Genomic DNA, 22,098 nt, shown 5'->3' on the forward strand with positions numbered 1-22,098 from the left:
CAACAGGTGAACGGGAGGGCCCTGGAAGGGTGTGCACAATGAGGAAAGGCAGGGACCTTCAAAGAGGCTTGTTCGCGTTTCTCCATACCAGGACCCTTCTTTTCACTTGCCAGCTGAGCCCAAAAAGGGAAACAGACTCAGGCTGCAGCTTTGAGGCTGAGGATTAGCTTAAATTGTCAAACCAAGAGCAGAAGATGGTTCATTTGGTAAGTCCTAGGAAGAAAGTCTATTTCTTAAGTGAAATAGTCTACATGTTGAAGGTGACAGGGCCATTCCTGTCCCCCATCCTTGCTCTGTGTCTAAGAGTACCCACGTGCACTACAATGCAGGCTCCCATACCTACCGACACCTGGGCTTGGCCAAAGGAAAGTCAGGAGGAGAGAGAAGTGGGAGGTGCAAGGCCAGGACCCTGCTGGATACCACAGGCATGGTACACCCTCCCTGCCCAAGGGCCCAGCACCCAGGCAACCTTGCCCAAAGGCACAGCACCCAGGCAAACCTGTCCAGACGGCTTTCCTTCTGGGATTCCCCAAACAGGCCCCTCAAGGTAGTAATAGCTCATGTTTCTGCCTGAGGGCACTGCATCCCTTGTCTGTGTCCCCACACCCGGTCTACCCCTTTGTCAATTATTTTCTTTATACTCCCTTCAATTGACCCAGTTGAGTGTGCTATATGCTTTCCAGAGTCCCTCAGGGATGCTATAGGTAGGGCAGAATGGAGACTAAGTATGCACCTGTAGGAGTAAGTGTTGTTCCAGGTGTGTGTGTGTGTGTGTGTGTGTGTGTGTGTGTGTACGTGCATGAGAATACAATATGTGCATACTAGGTCATGACATAAAAGGGTCAAGGTCAAGAAAGTCTGACAAACATAGGAATCAAGGAAGAATTCCCAACAGTGGAGTGTCACATATTCAAGAACGTAAGACCCATGCTGAGGTTATTGTTGACATGTGGAGGGGGAGGGAGTGGCTTCATTTCTTCCATGGGGGATGTTAGCTCTGGTCCTAGTCTCTGAAGCAGGCTCCAGACCTTAGGAATCCTCCTGCCTGCCTGATCCAGCTCCCCTCTGGGCCATTCCTGTAGGGAGGACTGGAGACTTACTGCAACCATTCTGTGTGCAAGTAGAGGCCCCCTAAGCCAGGATCCCCAGACACCAGGTGGAGGAGTAGATGAGAGAGGAGGCCTTGGAGGGGGAAGGTGGAGGGAGAGCAGGAGGGAGTTCAGGAAGTACACTCACACTTCCAGCTGTTGAGTTGACAGTATCATAGGTCTTGGCACCCTCAGCATCCACAAACACACCCCCAATGAAGAGCTGTGGGCATTTGGATGGTCAGCTTGTTCACCGCCCTTTCCACCTGGGAAGGGAATTTTTGCACGGATTCACTGCAGTGTGGAGTCTTCACAAGGTGCATAAGTGACAGATAATGAACCCACAGAGAGACACAGGAAACACAGACAGATAGATAACCACTCATACACACGCGTGCGCATGCACACACACACATGCACGCACACAAGCAGAGCCAAGGGGCCAGGGCTCAAGGCCCCTTGGCCTTCTCAGGTCTCTTCAGCCAAATCCAGTCCTGCTGCCCTCCTTAGCCCAAGGAGCTGTTATGTGGGCAGTGGTGGCAGCTGAGCAATAAGAAGCGATGATGAGCATGGAATCTGAGATCAGGCTGCTTGGGTTGCAACCCCTGTCCTGCCACTTACCCGCTGTGTGATCTCAGACTGGTTGCTAGGCCTCTGCAAGTAGGAAGTGCCAGTTGGCAGACAGACACTTGTGAGTCACCAGACATGACACCGACCCCATTGCTCACTTCCCTGTAGACCTGAAATCCCAGAATGAATGGCATCCTTGAAACACCATTCTTCTCCTGAAATCTGTTCATCAGTCATCTGACCACAACCCTAAGGCCAACCTGGTATCCATCCTGGCCACCTACACTTTCTTCATCAGCTTTTGATCCAAACAGACTATCCAAAAGTTAATTCTTTTGGCAGCTTGTAGACTACCAAGACACCTCAGAATGATTTTTCAAGAGTTTCTTTTAAAAATATGCTTGCAGGGGTGCTAGGGTGATCTCAAGATTTGTGAGTTCAAGCCCTGCATTGGGCTCTCCGTGGTCAACACAGGGTCTACTTCAGATACTCTGCCACCTGTCTCTTTGTCTCTCCCCACATACTCTCTCTCTCTCTCTCAAAATTGAATATAACATTTAAAAATTAGGGGCGCCTGGGTGGCGCAGTCGGTTAAGCGTCCGACTTCAGCCAGGTCACGATCTCGCGGTCCGTGAATTCGAGCCCCGCGTCGGGCTCTGGGCTGATGGCTCGAAGCCTGGAACCTGTTTCCAATTCTGTGTCTCCCTCTCTCTCTGCCCCTCCCCCGTTCATGCTCTGTCTCTCTCTCTGTCCCAAAAATAAATAAAAAACGTTGGAAAAAAAATTCAAAAAAATAAATATTAAAATTAAAAATAAGTTTGCAATTACACCATCGCACTTTGAAATATGCAAGTTGAATGTATAAGATGACTTGTTTCCCTTATTAGGAAAATGTTCTCGATTCCTCATTCTCTGTCTCTTTCTCTCCATCTCTTTCCATCTAGCTCCCTCCCTCCCTTTCTATTTTCTTTTGACATTTCAACAAAAGGAATTTAATGCATGCAGTTGGTTGCACAGGTGATGAAAGAGCTGAGAGGCTATGAGTCAAACCAGAGATTGATAACAGCAGGAAGCCCCTGCCATCACTAGACTAGAAGGACAAATGGAGGAAGTGGTGGTCCCAGAAATAGGGTTTAGGGTCCCCCAGCAAAACTAGAATTCTGGAAGGGTGATCTGGCAGGAGCCAGAGCCACAGCAGTGAGGAGGCAACTACTGGGAAAAAACACCATAGGACATAGGGGGTGGGAAGTACTCTGTAAATGCCACTTCTTAATATCCTACTCTCATATCTTTGGGGGTCAGAATTTGTCCCATAGACAACAATTTCCTCTGTTGCATTTACCTAACTGTGCTGGCAGCCTCAGGCTATCAGGGTTACCAGGGAGAGTTTGGGACACTGAAGGTGGGCTCTTGAGTGCTCTGGCTTCTGGGATGCCCAGGTTTTCCCCCTGTGTCATTGAGATCCACAGATATCAATGTGTTTGAGAGGTCTGCAGGGCCAAGCCCACATGGAGGGGCCCAGGACTCACATAGTCAATGATGCACTTTGTCTCTTTGATATCCCCTTGTAGCTTCCTCACTAATAGTTGGATGAAGTCCTCAAAGGTGGTGGCCATGTAAACATCCTCATTTTCTAATTCCAGCCCATCACACATCTCCTTCATTTCCTCAACCAGTCTGGAGAAAAGAAGATGGAAAAGTGGGTGCATGGAAAGGGGCTTGGCAGAACTGCATCATTCTAGTGCCAAACATTTACCCAGAAGGAAACTTGATCTCAACAACCAAACTGTGGGTTTTAATCTAGAACTGGGGTTAAGAGCCCAGTTCATGGATTCACAAGGCCCTAGTTTCAAGCTATGGCTCCACCACTTACTAATACATGACCTTGTGCAAGTAGAAAACTCTAGTTTCTTCACCTGAAACTGCAATAATAACTTCTCTACTGTTTTCTGATAAGTAAATGAGATAATCTACATGTTGATAATAATCAATTGGAGATTAAGAATATTCACTGAAAGGTATGTTAAAAGAATGAAAAGGTTGGCACTCCTCAGCGGCTCAGGTGGTTAAGAGTTCAACTCTTGATTTAGGCTCAGGTCATGATCCCAGGGTCGTGCCAATGAGCCCCACACTGAGTTCTGCACTGAGCGTGGAGCCTGCTTAAGATTCTCTGTCTGTTTCTCCGCCTCTGCCACTCTCCCCCAATCTCTCATTCTCTCACTCTCTAAAAAATAATAATGATGAAAAGAATAGAAAGGCAAACCACAGATTGGGGCAAAATATTTCCAAATAAAATATGTGATAAAGGACTTTCACTCAGAATATATAAAGATGTCTCAATTTTCAATACTAAGAAAAAACCAAACAATCCAAGTAAAAATGGACATAAGATTGAACAGATCCTTCACCAAAGAAGAAATACAGATGGAAAAAGCATATGAAAAGATGTTCAACATCACAAATTATTAGGGAAATGCAAATTAAAATGACAATGAGATATGTCTACACACTTGCCAGAATTTCTATGATTAAAGTCTGACCATATGTATCAGTGGTAAAGATACAGAGCAACTGAGCTCTCATATACTGCTGGTGGGATTGCGTAAAATGGTACTTTGGAAACCATGCTGGAGATCACTTTGGCAGTTTCTTAAAAATTAAACATGTACTTCCCATTTCACTCCCACATATTTACTCAAGAGAAATAAAAACCTACATACAGAAAGAAAATGGTAGAGTAGAAAGCTCCAAAGATCCATTCCTCTATGTAAACAGCTATTGAACTGGAAGAATTGTCTGAATCAAATGTTCTGGAACTCTAGAGTCAGTCAAACATTTGCAACACCCAGGGAAGAAGATGATGAAGAGGCTGGTAAATGTTAGCAAATTTCAGCATTTTGTGGGGTGTTACTCCTTATACTCCTGGTAGGAGGCAGTGGGGGAAGCTGAACTTGTTCCTGGTACAGCTTTCTGGAGCCAGGGTGGGCAGTAAGGACCTTCCCCTCCCTATACCTAGATTGTGTGTTCTTAGTGCTGATGCTCCTTTTGATCACTGAGAGGCCAGCACAAAGGCTGGCAGCCACAGTTTTAACCCTCAAAGGCGAAGCAATCCCAGGAGATTTAAAAAGGCAGTACTTCACCCCCCCCCCTTTTGGGAGTCAGACATTTAAGAAAACCGTTTTTAGGCCACTGGCTGATCACAGAGATAAAAGAACATAAACTTCAATTACTACATACAATGAGGAGTAGACACTTCACAAAAAAAAAAAAAGAAAAAAAAGTTTGGAAAAGTCACAAATGGATAAATCCAACCCTTCACAAGCAAGACTTAGCAATCACTGAGGGCTGAGAGAATTACATTTTCAGAATTACACAACACTCAAAATGTCAAGTTTTGAACAAAAAAATAGTAAAACATACAAAGAAACAGGCAAATACAGCTGATTTACAGGAAAAATAAGAATTTGGAAGTAATCATCCTCTAGGAAGACCAAATATTAGAATTCTTTGTCAAAGATGTTAAATCAACTCTCTTAAAGATGTACAATGAATTTAAAGGAAACCCTGGACAAAGAACTAAAGGTAATAGGAAAATGATGCAAGAAAAACATGAGAATATCAATAACGACATAGGAAATTTAATAATAAACCAAACAAATTCTCAAGCTGATGAGTACAATAGCTACAACAAAACACTCAGTAGAGAGGTTCAATATCAGATTTGAGAAAGCAGAAGAAAGGATTAGTGAACTTGAAATTATGCAGTCTGAAGAAAAAAAAGGAAAAAAGAATGAATACAAATGAACAGAGTCTGTGGGACATCATCAAACTCATCAACATTCTCATTTTAGGAGTTCCAAAGAAGACGAGAGATAGAAAGGGCAGATAAAATATTTGAAGAAATCATGTCCCAAAAGTTCTCAAGTCTGAGGAAACACATGAATGTATACATCCAAGAAGATCAATCAATTCCAAGGAGGATAAACTCAAAGAGATTTACACCACGACACATTTTACAGTCAACTTGTTGAAACCCAAAGAAGGAATTTAGAAAGCAGGAAGAGAAAACTAATTCATCACCTACAAAGGATCCTCCCTAAAATGAAGAGGTGATTTCCTTTGGGGCCTCTGGGTGGCTCAGAAGCTTGAGCACTGAGTTCGGCTCAGGTCAGGATCTCATGGCTTGTGGATTTGAACCTCATATCAGTGGCACAAAAACAGACACATAGACCAATGGAATAGAATAGAAACCCCAGAACTAGACCCACAAACATATGGCCAACTCATCTTTGACAAAGCAGGAAAGAACATCCAATGGAAAAAAGACAGTCTCTTTAACAAATGGTGCTGGGAGAACTGGACAGCAACATGCAGAAGGTTGAAACTAGACCACTTTCTCACACCATTCACAAAAATAAACTCAAAATGGGTAAAGGACCTGAATGTGAGACAGGAAACCATCAAAACCCTAGAGGAGAAAGCAGGAAAGGAAACAACCAACAAAACTAAAAGGCAACCAACGGAATGGGAAAAGATATTTGCAAATGACATATCGGACAAAGGGCTAGTATCCAAAATCTATAAAGAGCTCACCAAACTCCACACCCGAAAAACAAATAACCCAGTGAAGAAATGGGCAGAAAACATGAATAGACACTTCTCTAAAGGAGACATCCAGATGGCCAACAGGCACATGAAAAGATGTTCAGCGTCGCTCCTTATCAGGGAAATACAAATCAAAACCACACTCAGGTATCACCTCACGCCAGTCAGAGTGGCCAAAATGAACAAATCAGGAGACTATAGATGCTGGAGAGGATGTGGAGAAACGGGAACCCTCTTGCACTGTTGCTGGGAATGCAAACTGGTGCAGCCACTCTGGAAAGCAGTGTGGAGGTTCCTCAGAAAATTAAAAATAGACCTACCCTATGACCCAGCAATAGCACTGCTAGGAATTTATCCAAGGGATACAGGAGTACTGATGCATAGGGGCACTTGTACCCCAATGTTCATAGCAGCACTCTCAACAATAGCCAAATTATGTAAAGAGACTAAATGTCCATCAAGTGATGAATGGGTAAAGAAATTGTGGTTTATATACACAATGGAGTACTACGTGGCAATGAGAAAAAATGAAATATGGCCTTTTGTAGCAACGTGGATGGAACTGGAGAGTGTGATGCTAAGTGAAATAAGCCATACAGAGAAAGACAGATACCATATGGTCTCACTCTTATGTGGATCCTGAGAAACTTAACAGGAACCCATGGGGGAGGGGAAGGAAAAAAAAAAAAGAGGTTAGAGTGGGAGACAGCCAAAGCATAAGAGACTGTTAAAAACTGAGAACAAACTGAGGGTTGATGGGGGGTGGGAGGGAGGAGAGGGCGGGTGATGGGTATTGAGGAGGGCACCTTTTGGGATGAGCACTGGGTGTTGTATGGAAACCAATTTGACAATAAATTTCATATATAAAAAAAAATAAAAAATAAAAGTTAATTTAAGATAAAAAAAAAATGAACCCCATATCAGGCTCTGCATTGACAGTGCTCTTTCCCTCTCTCTCTGCCCCTCCCCCACTACCAGTTTCTCTCAAAAATAAATTTTTAAGAACATTTAAAAAGTTATTAATATAATAAAAAAGGACCACTAAAGAGAATCTCTTGTGCTCAAATGAAAGGACACTAAAGAGTAACTCCGAGTCATAAGAAAAAAGGAAAGAACACTGGTAAAGGTAACCACAGGGGTAAATATGAAAGCCAGTATTACTGTACTTTTGGTATCGTTTGCAACTTCTCTCTTTTTCCTATATAATAGCCAAATGCCAAACACAATGATTTTAAATCAATATTAATGGCTATGCAATGCATAAAGATTAATCTGTGACAATAATAGTTGGGGTAGGAATAGGGATGTATAGGATCAAAGTATACACTATTGAAACTAAATCAGCATTATGTAAATTACACTGTTATATGTTAATTGTAATCTCTAAGGTCATTAAGAAATAACTTTTAAAAAGGGAATCAAAGTGGTACCCTACCCAGAAAAGGGAGGGCAGTAATAAAGAAACTGAGGAACAGAAAGCATAAAAGATGTACCAAAAACAAACAGGTAAAGAGAAGTAAATCTTTCTTTATCAGCAAACTTGTTAAATGAAAATAACTCTCCTATTAAAAACATGAATTGAAATGTTGGATAAAATACATCCTCCATCCAGATGCTAGATATTCACTTTAGATGTAAGTACACACAAAAATTGAAAGTAAAAAGATGGAAAAGATATCTCATGCAAAGAGTAACCAAAAGGCAGCTGGGTTCCTACATTATTATCAGAAAGAATAGACTTTAGGAGCACCTGGGTGGCTCAGTCGGTAGAGTGTCTGACTTCGACTCAAGTCATTATCTCGCGGTCCATGAGTTGGAGACCTGCTCGGGCTCTGTGCTGACAGGTCCGAGCCTGGAGCCTGCTTCAGATTCTGTCTCTCTCTCTCTCTGCCCCTCCCCTACTCATGCTCGCGCGCTCTCTCTGTATTTGTCAAAAAGAAATAAACATTAAAAATATTTTAAAAAAGGAAAAAGAAAAAATTGACTTTAAATCAAAACGGGTTATGAGAAACAGAAACTATTAATAAAAGGTTCAACACAACAAGAGGATATAACAATTATAAACATACAGGCACCAACAACACAGCCCCCAAAATATATACACCAAAAACCGAAGGAGAAATAGACTTTTCTACAATAGTAGTTGGAGACAAAAATGCCTAACTTTCAATAATGGATGCAACAATTGGAGAGATGATAAATAAACAGGGGAATTAAACAACACTATAAACCAATTGTATACATACAGAACAGGCATATAGAGAATACTCTACCCAAGAAGAGAGTAATTCACGTACTTCTCAAGAACACATGGAATATTCTCCAGGATAAACTATTTGTTAGGCTACACAATAAGGTTTTTTGCTGTGTTTTTTTAAATGTTTATTTTTCTGAGAGAGAGAGACAGAGTGCGAGCAGGGGAGGGGCAGAGAGAGAGGGACACACAGAACCTGAAGAAGGCTCCAGGCTCCGAGCTGTCAGCACACAGTCCGATGTGGTGCTCAAAGCCACCAACCGAGAGATCATGACCTGAGCCAAAGTGAGATGCCTAACCAACTGAACCACCCAGGTTCCCCAGGCTACACAATAAGTCTTAATAAATTTTAAAAGATTCCAATCTTATAAAACATCTTTTCTGATCTCAGTGGAACGCAGCTAGAAATCAGTTGCCAAAGAAAAATTGGAAAATTCACAAATAGGTGGACACTGAATGGCACACGCTTAAACAACCAATGGGTGAAAGAAGAAATCACAAGGAAAATGAAAATGCCTTTAGTCAAAGACAACAAAAACACAACATACCAAAACTCATGGACTGCAACAAAGGTAGTGCAGAGAGGGAAATCTGTATCTGTAAATGCATACACTGAAAAAGATCTCAAGTCAATACCCTAATTGTACATCTTAAGGAATATTTTATTTTATTTTACTTATTTTTTTTTTTACTTTTCTTTCAGGATTCTTTTCTTTTGTTTGTTTGTTTATTTATTTATTTAATTTTAATTTTTATTTTTTTCAATATATGAAATTTACTGTCAAATTGGTTTCCATACAACACCCAGTGCTCATCCCAAAAGGTGCCCTCCTCAACACCCATCACCCACTCTACCCTCCCTCCCACCCCCCATCAACCCTCAGTTTGTTCTCAGTTTTTAACAGTCTCTTATGCTTTGGCTCTCTCCCACTCTAACCTCTTTTTTTTCCTACCCCTCCCCCCATGGGTTTCTGTTAAGTTTCTCAGGATCCACATAAGAGTGAAAACATATAGTATCTGTCTTTCTCTGTATGGCTTATTTCACTTAGCATCACACTCTCCAGTTCCATCCACGTTGCGACAAAGGGCCATATTTCATTTTTTCTCATTGCCACGTAGTACTCCATTGTGTATATAAACCACAATTTCTTTATCCATTCATCAGTTGATGGACATTTAGTCTCTTTACATAATTTGGCTATTGTTGAGAGTGCTGCTATAAACATTGGGGTACAAGTGCCCCTATGCATCAGCACTCCTGTATCCCTTGGATAAATTCCTAGCAGTGCTATTGCTGGGTCATAGGGTATTAATTTTCTGAGGAACCTCCACACTGTTTTCCAGAGCGGCTGCACCAATTTGCATTCCCAGCAACAGTGCAAGAGGGTTCCCGTTTCTCCACATCCTCTCCAGCATCTATAGTCTCCTGATTTGTTCATTTTGGCCACTCTGACTGGCGTGAGGTGATACCTGAGTGTGGTTTTGATTTGTATTTCCCTGATAAGGAGCGACGCTGAACATCTTTTCATGTGCCTGTTGGCCATCTGGATGTCTCCTTTATAGAAGTGTCTATTCATGTTTTCTGCCCATTTCTTCACTGGGTTATTTGTTTTTCGGGTGTGGAGTTTGGTGAGCTCTTTATAGATTTTGGATACTAGCCCTTTGTCCGATATGTCATTTGCAAATATCTTTTCCCATTCCGTTGGTTGCCTTTTAGTTTTGTTGGTTGTTTCCTTTGCTGTGCAGAAGTTTTTATCTTCATAAGGTCCCAGTAATTCATTTTTGCTTTTAATTCCCTTGCCTTTGGGGATGTGTCGAGTAAGAGATTGCTACGGCTGAGGTCAGAGAGGTCTTTTCCTGCTTTCTCCTCTAGGGTTTTGATGGTTTCCTGTCTCACATTCAGGTCCTTTACCCATTTTGAGTTTATTTTTGTGAATGGTGTGAGAAAGTGGTCTAGTTTCAACCTTCTGCATGTTGCTGTCCAGTTCTCCCAGCACCATTTGTTAAAGAGACTGTCTTTTTTCCATTGGATATTCTTTCCTGCTTTGTCAAAGATGAGTTGGCCATACGTTTGTGGGTCTAGTTCTGGGGTTTCTATTCTATTCCATTGGTCTATGTGTCTGTTTTTGTGCCAATACCATGCTGTCTTGATGATGACAGCTTTGTAGTAGAGGCTAAAGTCTGGGATTGTGATGCCTCCTGCTTTGGTCTTCTTCTTCAAAATTACTTTGGCTATTAAGGAATATTTTAAAAGGGTAACCTAAAATCCAAACTAGTAGAAGGAAGGAAATAATAAAGATTAGAGCAGATACAGATAAAATAGAGAAAAAAGGACAATACAGAAAATCAATGAAACCACAGTTGGTTCCTTGAAAAAAAAAATCAACAAAAGTGACAAACAGGACTGACCAAAAAAAAAGAAAAACAGAAAAATACTTAAATTACTAGAATCAGAAATGAAAGTGATTATACCAATTATACATAAATAAAAAGGATAAGAGAATACTGTGATAAATTATACACCCAAAATTTGATTACCTAGGTGAAGCGGACAAATTGCTATAAACATGCAATCAACATAAACTAACTCATGAAGAAGTAAAAAATCTGAATAGACCCATAAATAGTAAAGAAATTAAATCAATAATCACAAAAACCCCAACAAAGAAAAGCCTGGGGCTGAATGGCTTCACCAATCCTTCTCAAAATCATCCCCCCCCTCATAAAAACTGAAGAAGAATGAACACATCCCAATTAATTTGATGAGGCCAAAAATACCCTGATACCAATGCCAGAAAAAAAACACTACAAGAAAAGGAAACTTCAGGCCAATATTCCTGATGAATAAAAATGCAAAAACCCTCCACAAAATACTAGCAAGCTGAATTCACTGTGAACAAGTGGAATACTCAGTTGCAAGGATGGTTTACCTTATGGTCAAGGGGGCAAGGTTTCAGTTATACACGATGAACAAGTTCTAGAGATCTAATGTACATCAGATGACTATAGCTAATAACATTTTATTGCGTACTAGAAATTTGCCAGAAGAGTAGCTCTCAGGAGCCCCTGGGTGGCTAAGTCAATTAAGTGTCCGACTTCAGCTCAAGTCATGTTCTAGCAGTTCGTGGGTTCAAGTCCCACATGGGGCTCAGAGCATAGAGCCTGCTTCAGATTCATTTCCCTCTCTGTCTACCACTCTCCTGCTCATGCTCTGTCTCTCTTTGTGTCTCAAAAATAAATAAATGTTAAAAAAATTTAAAAAGAGTAGTTCTCAGATTGCTTTCACTGCCAAAAAATAAAAGTAACTATGTGAGATGGATATGTTAATTGGTTTGATTGTAATAATCATTTAACTATATATATATATATATATATATATATACACATATATATGAAAGTATACTATTTTATACCTTAAATATTTAAATTTTATTAAATAAAAGAAAAATAATAAAATGACTTTTAAGCTATGAAGCAAGAAAAGGCAGTAATGGAGGAAGAAAGGGCTTATTTACTCATATAAGAAGCACAACTGGGTTGTGTCCTCAGTGCCTCTGTGGATGGTCACAGCAAATTATCCCCAGGTTTTTGGTTTAAGCCAGAAATCAGTTAGCTACAGCCTATTTTTATAAATAAAGTTTGATTGGAACACACACATGCAAAGATTTCAACCCCCCTCCCAAAAAAAACCCCTGGCATATTATATATTAAAAAAAAAAACTTGACATATTATTGGTGCTAAAAAGCAAACACCACAGTTGCAGGATATAAAAGCAATATGTGAAAATCAGTTGCATTTCTATACACTATAAATGAACACTAAAAAAATGAAATTAAGGAAACAATTTCACTTACAATCACATCAAAAGGAATAAAATAGCAATAAAGTACCAAAGAGACAACAGAGTTGTGGAATGAGAACTGTAATGTATTGCTGAAGGAAGTTTTAAAAGCCCTGAATAAAATGAAAAAAAATCTTCATTTTCATCAATTAGAAGATTTAATATTGTTCAGATGAACCACTACCCAAAGTGATCTTCAGTTTCAACGACATCTCTGTTAAAATCCGAACATGTTTGCTGCTTTTCTTTTGTTTCCCTTTGTTTTGTTTTTACCCACCCAGGCCCACTGATGCCTCAAGACAGCTCACAGAACCCACGATGTAGTCATACTTCTTGATGCCTCAAGACAGCTCACAGAACCCAGGATGTAGTCATACTTCTCACTAAGATTTATTACAAGGAAGGAAAATAAGGGAAAACTAGCAAAAGAAGTAGGCATAAGACCAAAGCCGGGAGGAAGCCAGGTGCAAGGTGCCAAGGATTGTCTCCCAGTGGAGTCACAAAGGCCATGCTTATTTCTTCTAGCAATGAATTGTAACAACACAGGTCTTTACACTGTGTCCCCAGAGACTCAGCACCTAAGGAGTTTCTTTAAGGCTAGCCATCTAGACACCTGCTGCCTTGCACTTACGAAAACAACTCCCAAAGCAAGGCAAGTGCTCAGCCTAAGCCACGTTGTTTGCGTGATTTAGAGGTGATTGATTGTAGCCTCCAAATTTCAGTCCAGCATGTAGAATTTGGAGGTCCTCACTCCCATTCTCACAAGAAGAAAAAAAATGTGAAATCAAAACTCTTCTAGGATCCACAAGAGAATTGAGGTCACAGGGCAGAGTGCTGCCCCCAACACTGGATGGCAGACAGAGAGAAACACAGCTTCCTTGAGCAGAAACGCACAAGTAGAAGTTGCTGACAGGAACACTTTAAACCGTAATTGAAGAATTGCTGGAGGCACCATGTGAACTAATTAGGAATTAAAAATATTGAGAACCAAATAAAAGTAATTTGAGAACTAGTTGAGAATTAAAAACTCCTGGGGATCTGGTCTTATGGGGGACCCCGAGCTTTTGTGAGTTTTACCTCCAGGAGTCACACATCAGGTTCTCAGGTGAAAGATGGGAGGAAAGTCCCTTAGTGCTTCTGGCAGGAGGAGGGGAAAGTAGCCATTCTGAAATACCCCCCACAGCATTCTGCTCTTAACAAGGCGTGCCCTCAAGAGAAACTGTTTTATTGGAAGTTAACAAACCTGACGGAAGGGTAATACCTATCTCTGGCCTTCTCTACCTTTCCTGAAACCCCAGAATGGAGAACTGAAATAAAGATACTTGTGAAGATCATATCCCAGGGGTACAGTCTCACTAAAAGACAGACCTAATCATACAACCATACAACTATCCAAGGTTTCCTTTCCCACCACATCTTAACACTGTATCAAGAGCACTCCTGCAAAATAATAGTTGGTTATTGTGAAAAGAAGGCAGCTTCTCTTTAATTAGTCTCTAGGAAGACCCAAAGACAATAGGGAACACAAAAACAAAGATGCCCCCCACACATTCTGCTCTTAACAAGACCTGCCCTCAAGAGAAACTGGTTTTTTTTGGAAGGTAACAAATGTGAGGGAAGGGTAATACCCACCTCTGGCCCTCTCTACCTTCCCTGCAATACCAGAAGAGAGAACTGAAAGATACGTGTGAAGGTCATACCCCAGGGGTACAGGCTCACTGAAAGACTGAGACCTAATCATACAACTACCCAAGATTTCCTTTCCCACCACATCTTAACACTGTATCAACAGCACTCATGCCAAATAATAGGTGGTTATTGTGAAAAGAAGGCTGATTCTCTTTAGTCTCTAGGAAGACCCAAAGACAACAGAGAACACAAAAACAAAGATGCTAGAAGTTTTATTCTTTGACACCTACAGCTATAACACAACCTAACCCCTAACCAGATAAACATAAAACTTCACACTAAAGGCCTATCTACTCTAGTCTCCGTAACTCAATGTACATCCACCTTTCAGCAGAAAATTATAAGGCATAATAAAAGTAAAAATAAACAGAATGGACCAAGAAAGAATAAGACCCAGACTCAGATATGGCACATTTGGGGAATATTATACGGGGGACTTAAAGATTAATATATGCAATATTATAAGGGCTTTAATGGGAAAAATGAAAACATGCAAGAAAGCATTAGTAATGTAAGCAGGGAGATGGAAACTTTAAGACAGAATTAAAAGGAAATGCTAGAAATAAAAAGTATAGTAACAAATGAGGAATGCCTTTAAGGGTTCATCAGTAGACTGGACAGAAGGAAGAAAAGACTCAGTAAATGTGAAGACAAGTCAACAGGAAGTTCTAAAACCAAAATACAAAACGGAGAATGAATGAAAAAGAGCAGAATGTCCAAAACTGTGAGACAATTACTAAAGGAATAACATAAACATAATTAGAATACTGGAAGGAAAGGCGAGAAAGGAACCGAAATATTTGAAGTAATAATTGCTGAGACTTTTCCAAAATCAAAGAGAGACACTAAATCACAGATACAGGAAGCTCAAGGAACACGAAATAGTATTTTTTAAAAAACTCCATATCTACATAAGCACATCATATTAAAAGTGTAGAAAATCGAAGACAAAGAGAAACTCTGGTAAGAAATAAAAGGATTAAGTGTCTTACTTATAGAAGAACAGGGTGATATTTACATTGGACTTCTCTTCAAAAACCATGCCAGTAAGAAGAGAATGAGGTGAATTATCTACAGTATTGAAAGAAGTCAACATAGAATTCTGTATTCAGAAAAATTATTCCTTTGTTTTTTAAATGTTCATTTATTTATTTTGAGAGAAAGTGCACATGCATGAGCAGGGGAGATGCAGAGAGAGAGAGGGGGAGAGAGAATCCCAAGCAGGCTCTGCACTATCAGTGCAAAGACAGGTGTGGGGGTCAGTCTCATGAAACCATGAGATCATGATCTGAATCAAAATCAAGAGTCAGATGCTTAACCAACAGATCACCAGGCACCCTGACAGCAAAATTATTCTTAAAAAGTGAAACAAGGGGTAACTGAGTGGCTCAGTCAGTTAAGCTTCTGACTCTTGGTTTTGGCTTAGGTCATGATCTCATGCTTGGGAAGACTGAGCTCTGCAATGGGCTCTCTGCTGTCAGCATGGAGCCTGCTTTGGGATTCTTTCTCTCCCTCTCTGTCCCTGGCCAGTGTCCCTGGTCACTCTCAAAATAAAAAACTTTAAAAAACGCTTTTAAGTGAAAGAAAAATGAAGGCTTTTTCAGAAAAACAAAAATTAAGGAAATTTGTTGACATTACTTGCTTTGTCTCAGAGCCCCTGACACCCTCATGTTTATACACACAGATACACTAGATATAGAGGGGGAAACACATATAGATAGATAGATAGATAGACAATAGATAGATAGATAGATAGTTAGATAGATAGATAGATACACATGGGTATATATACAGAGTGATAGCTATAGATATATCTTCTGCTCTGTCATCTGGGAGAGCCAAGAAATAATAATACACGAGTAGAAAGGAGCACACTTATCACCCATATCTTGGCTTCTAATTCTGTTCTCCAATAAAGGGAAGAAAGGATCCTAGGAGAAATGCCTGATTCCAGGGCTTTGGCAGGGAATATACAAGAACATCTTATAGTGCTACAAATAAAGAAGAGCTTGTAAAAGGATGGGGACATGTCAAAGGTATACAAGACACAACTGAAAGAGCTTGCACTAGACAAAGCTTAAACAATCCGAGGGGGAAAAAATCAGTAAATTAGTATTGTATTCAACCCAAGTATAAGATAAATATCTAGAAATCCATACCGATATAAATAAATGACTGAATAAAAAAATAAATGGGAGAAAAGAGACAACTCTCCATATAGGAGAATTTTAAATAATTTAGGTAAATACTCTGTTTTCAGGAGCCTTGAACATGGGCTGCACATAGTAATTTCCTTCCAAAGAATACAGTATGGAAATGGGAGGAAAAGAATCAGTTCACAGTAGAGACACTCGACAAGCATGAACTCAGCCAGGTGATTATGGTCACTATAAACAGTGATATCTTGATAGCATGCTCCCTTGATATGTGAGAAGAATGACACTTTATCTCTGTATTTCCTCAAACCCATACCCCTTTCTAATTATGACGGAACACATCAGATAAATCTCCACTGAGGGATAGTTTCAAAGGGGGCCAAATTGTCTGAACATCATGGATGTTCTCAGCTTCTGAAATGCAGCTACATCAACTCCGAAACATTTTGCATACCTAGGAAATTGATCTGAGGATTGACATTAACAATCTGCATAACTTGAGCCACAGAATTCAGCAGGTATGTGCTCTGGAGACGTGAACTGGGAGAGAGAAGCCATGGAGGGTAGGGAGCTGTTTTTGCAGCGAGAGGACAGAGAAGGGTGGGGGGGAGAGTGTGGTACAATGGGAAAGTACAGGAAAAGCACTCCCCACCAAAGTAGCTGGACAGAAAGAGAAAGAGTGGAAACACTCACAAAGGACTGAACAAGAAATCTGTTCCCCCAAATCACTGACAGTGATAAAGGAGATGGTTTCAATACTATTAGGACTCTATAAACAGGAGTGTGCAAAGTCAGAAAGTCTGGAGCTCAATACCAGGTGGTTTACTGGTGAGGAAGCAAGGCGAATCCCCAGGAGCATGCAGTGAGATCCAAGGGGTCCATAGGTCACATGGGGAGAAGCCCTTCCCCTGCATGGAGGTCATTTTTATTTTGTTTTATTTTTTTTTTTATTTTTTAATATTATTTATTAATATAACTTGTGTCTGGAGAATGAGGTCCAGAGGCCAAACATCTGCCTGGCACACAGAGTTAGCCAGCCCTTGAAGCCAGACCCGAATGCTCACCCATGCCCTATTAGGCACCCTCCACTCAGACCTCAAGAGAGAGCTTGGCAATGGTGTTGGTTCATCCCTGGTCCCCTCCCAGGAACTAAACCTAACCCTAGCCATCGATCTGACCTCTAGGGGTGCCATGCCCCACCTGTGGGCCAAGAACAGAACTGGTGCTCATAGCCACCTGAGATTTCTTCAGGGAGGAAGCCAGAGCTCCTCATGACCAGTGCAAGACTGGATGGGCCTGCAATCTATCTTTCATCTATCTATATCTATCTATCTATCTATCTATCTATCTATCATCTATCTATCTATCATGTATGCATGCATGTATCTATCTATCTATCTATCTATCTAAATATCATCTATCATCTATCAGAGAGATCCCTTTAAAGGAATGGGCCTTTGGGTTTGTGGAAATTTGGTGAATTCAAAGTTTGAAGGGGAAGGCTTGCTGGCTGAGGACTCAAGAGAAAGGTGCAGTTCGAATCCAAAGGCTGCCTACCATGGAACTAGGAAGAGCCAGGGTTGCAGATGTGCATCATGAGCCCAGACCTCGGCCTCTCTGAGATGCTTGCCCACACCCTGGAGCCAAATGCTAAGCCTGACCACAACACTAACACACACCCTCAACTCAACCCTCTGGGCAGATCACTCACTGCATGGCTGTTGTTTCAGAGTCTGTGTACTTCAGTGGCTTGATCATAGCTCTACCCATGGTTCTTGCCCTCAGGGGGACCACCCGCTAGGTGTCAGCAAACAACAGAATCGGGGCCCATGCCAGGCACGCAATGATTCAAGGAGAAGCCCAGAAGTTCCCCATGCCACTTCCAAGGCAATGACGGGGCTACAGAAGGGGATTCTGAACCCAATCCTACCCCTCACCCACACAATCAGCCGGCTCCCTAGCCGAAACCCTCAGCCTGATGCTCACCCTGTTCCATGCCCTCAACACAGTCCTTTGGGGTGAACACGGCCCTGATGTTTGTTCTGACCGTGTTTCCTCCAGGGACCTAAACCCAACCCTAACCCTCACCTTGGCTGTGGTCTGAGGGGTCCCGCATCCTAGCTCTGTACAAAGAATGGACTTGAGACCCCTGACCTGAACGACATTCGCAGGGAAGAATACAACAGATCACTATGACGTTTTCATGTCTGGGGTGGAACTCCACAAAGGGATCCCCAGCTAAAGCTGAAGCCTGTCCTACACTATCGGCCAATCCCTGAAGCCAAACCCTAAATCTGATCCACACCCTGATATATGCTCTCAACCATTCCCACAGGGGAGATCACTGCACTGCTTGTGGTTCACCCCGCGCCACCCTCAGGAACTGAACCCTCTCCCTATCCAAGCCTCTGGCTCTGAGATTGTCCAATAAACCAGTGTGAGGAGATAAGTGACTTGCGGCACTTTACTGGTACAGAATAGCTCAGCGAGAAAGCCTGATGTTCACAATGACATTTCCATGCTTTTGAGGCTTGTGCCTAGAGAATGAGATACAGAGCCCAAACCTCCACCTTGCACACAGTGTTAGCCGGCCTTTCAAGAAAGCCCGAATGCTCTCCAGTGCCCTATCAGGTGCCCTCCACTCAGATCACGGGGGAGAGCTTGTAATGCTGTTGGTTCATCCCTGGTCCCCTCCTAGGACCTAAACTGAACCCTAGCCATTGGTCTGGCCTCTAGGGGCACCATGCCCCACCTGGGGCCAGGAACAGAACTGGTGCTCAAGCCACCTGAAACTTCTTCAAGGAGGAAGCCAGAAGTTCATCATGACAAGTACAACGCCATATGAGCCTATAATCAATCAATATATCTATGTATTTATCTATGTATCTATGTATCTATGTATCTATCTATCTACCTACCTATCTATCTATCATCTATCTATATACCTATTATCTATGTAATTATCAATCTATCACCAATGTATCTTATCTAGCTTCCTATCACCTATCATGTATCTTTCAATCTAGCTACCTAGCTAGCTGTCTTCCACCTATCTGTCACCTATCTTATCCTTTTCTGTCTATCTACCTATCACCTATCATCTTATCTAAATATCTAGTATCTATTTGTCTATCTATCAATCTATCTATCATCTAAATATTGATGAGATTTCTTTAAAGGAATGGACCCTGTGGTTGTGGAAGTTTGGTGAGTCCAAAGTTTGAAGGGGAAGCCTTGCTGGCTGAGGACTCAAGAGAAAGGTGCCGTTCGAACCCAAAGGTTCTATGGAACTAGGAAGAGCCAGTGATGTAGATGGAACTCAAAAGTAGTCTGCTGGAGAGAGCCTCACGGCCTGTGACAGGTTGACCTTTTCTTTAATGCAGACCTTCACTTCATTAGATGGGGCCCAAAGGAGTCATTGGTAACCAGGGACATGGCCAGGTTTTCAGGCCAGAGACATGGTCAGGATGTCCCAGAAGAGACAGAAGTCACCCTGACTCCCTTTTCTCTCACATGCCTGGTGAAGGATAGATGCACCCAGAGACAGGCCCAGACAATCCCCAGCTCAGTGGTTGGCCGGCAGTTGCCTTCACCTCCCCTCCAGCTCGCTGGAAGTGGGAACAACTGAATCTTTGCTTTGATGCACCAACAAACCCCATGCCTGGAGCCCCGGATCTCACTTCCTGTTTGAGGAACCTACACCTTGCACCTAGAGAAAGCAACTTGTTTGCAGTGGAGTCCAGGATAGCCCAGGCCATGTCTGTATGCCACCTGGAACTCCTCTTAGGTTCTTCTCCCAGGGTCTGCGGTAAGTTCTTAGTCGTGACTTTGGTTCACTAGCACATTAACGACTTGCCAACCCAATGCCTCAACTTACATCACTCGAACCAGGACACTTGGAGGCCTGAAGGCAAGACTTATCATGGCATGGATCCCAAAGCACATTAATTGGCTCATCCTCAATTTTTCTCTTTCGCTCTAAAATGGTTGCCATGTGCTCATCCAACCACACTTGGGTTCAGCTGTGCACCCTCCCAACCCAGTCCCTCACACATACACTAGAGATCACAGGCACAGTGACAAATTCCTCACCCGCGCCTTGCAGGTGGTTGGATTTATGCATCACCTTCAAGAGAAGTCTCTTTGTGGGGCGCCTGCGGGGCTCAGTCTGTTAAGCATCCAACTCCAGATCTGGCTCAGGTCCTGACCTCAAAGTTGTTGAGTTCAAGCCCCACCTTGGACTCTGCAACCACATAACAGACCCTGCATGGTATTCTGTGTCTCTGCCCCTCTCCTTTGGATACCTTCTCTCAAAATATATAAACTTGAAAAAATCTCTTTGCTCCTACATACAGAACATAAACTTAACAACTTATAGTGCTCAAAATTCTGACTTTGAAACAGAAGATGGCGAGGGAAGAAAACAGCCTTTGAGTTTTATTCGCCTTTCAGACTCAATTTTGCTTTTCTGGGCATCGTGCAGGGTCTCTGATGGTGGCTCCAGCTGCAGCGCCTCACAGATGATGAGTCATCATCTTTCCACCTGCAGGCCGCACAGCTCACCAGGCCCAGATCCACCTGGTCTGGGCCTCCCTGCTTCAGGGTCCATACATTAAGGCTCCCACCTTTGGTGGATAAACCCAGTTTGAAACTGTTGTTTCCACTGGGAAACCTTTAGGGTCCTAAAACTCTGCAATCACCCACTGAAGTGACCCAGACTGGTTCCCCCAGGATGACCTGGCCCTGACCTGCGCATTGGCTCCCCAGGGTGGCCTGGGTCACAAGTGTCCTGAGCACAGTCCCCAGCGCGGAGGAGGGGTTGGGGGCTGAGAAGGTGGCTCTGGCTTCTCCTAATCATAATAAACCTCAAGGTTTAGCCCAGAAACGGAAAACCGCCCCCCCCCACCTGGCGAATGCAAGAACTCTTCAACCTGGATCCAGCACCAGGCTTCCAAGGCCAAGCATACAGGCTCCTGACACTCACCATCCTGCAAACACATCTCAGAAATCACAGCCTTCACAGGAAGAACTCATTGTATCAGCACCAGGCGAGGGCAGTCCTGAAAGATGCCCCTAGAGGGGGGGGTTGGGGGGGGACGTGGGGGTGGGCGGCGCCCACCTCTAGCGAGCCGAGGAGCCCACCCTGGAGAGCATGCCCAGAACGGGACATTTGGTCCTCCCAGCTCCCGCTGCAAGGTCCCCAGGGCTGTGTGGAGGGACTTGATGGCTCTGCGAACCCCCGCGAGGGCCCCCAGTATGGTGCCACGGACGCGATGGCTCAGACACCCTCAAGATCGCGCCCTCGAGCGGTGGATCCACGAGACCTGATGGCTCCCACAGCCCTGCGAGGGCACCCCCCACCCTGGGCGGTGCCGGAGTGACAGTTGGGACACGCCCGCCATGGCCCCCAGGGCGGAGCCACTAGACATGAGGGCTCTGACAGCCCCTCGAGTGCACCCACCCCGCTGGGCGGTGCCGGGAAGTGACTGGTGGGATACCCCAGCGACGGACCCCAGGGCGGAACTGCGAAACCTGATGTCTCAGACACCCGCGTGAGGGCACCCACGGCAGAGCCCCGAGATCTGATGGCTCTGGAAACCCCCGAGAAGATCCCCCACCACATGGCTGTACTCGGAGACATAACGGTTCCGAAGCCCCGGCTCCCGCCCAGACAACACCTCTGAGATGCTCTGGGCAGCTGTACCCACGAATGGCTGGAGCAGTGCGTGCTCCTCCTCCTTTAAACCCCTCTGTAGGACCAAATTGAAAACCACACCCCCAAGGCCCGCCTTCTGGCCAGGGTCCTGCGGTGGACTTATCGCCGCCTGTGGACGAGGTGGGAACTGCAGCCTATTGCTGCTCTGCAGATCTGCAATCCATTCCAAGATTTATTT

The 22,098-nt window shown here is 43.1% G+C and overlaps 1 pseudogene; it reads right to left on the minus strand.

The window, feature by feature from the left end:
* The window catches only part of LOC125164073 (cytosolic 10-formyltetrahydrofolate dehydrogenase-like), a 56,828-nt pseudogene extending 35,222 nt beyond the window's left edge, over positions 1–21,606 (minus strand).
* Between the last annotated feature and the right edge of the window lie 492 nt (positions 21,607–22,098).

This window comes from Prionailurus viverrinus, chromosome A1 (assembly GCF_022837055.1).
Source record: "Prionailurus viverrinus isolate Anna chromosome A1, UM_Priviv_1.0, whole genome shotgun sequence".
Lineage (NCBI taxonomy): Eukaryota > Metazoa > Chordata > Mammalia > Carnivora > Felidae > Prionailurus > Prionailurus viverrinus.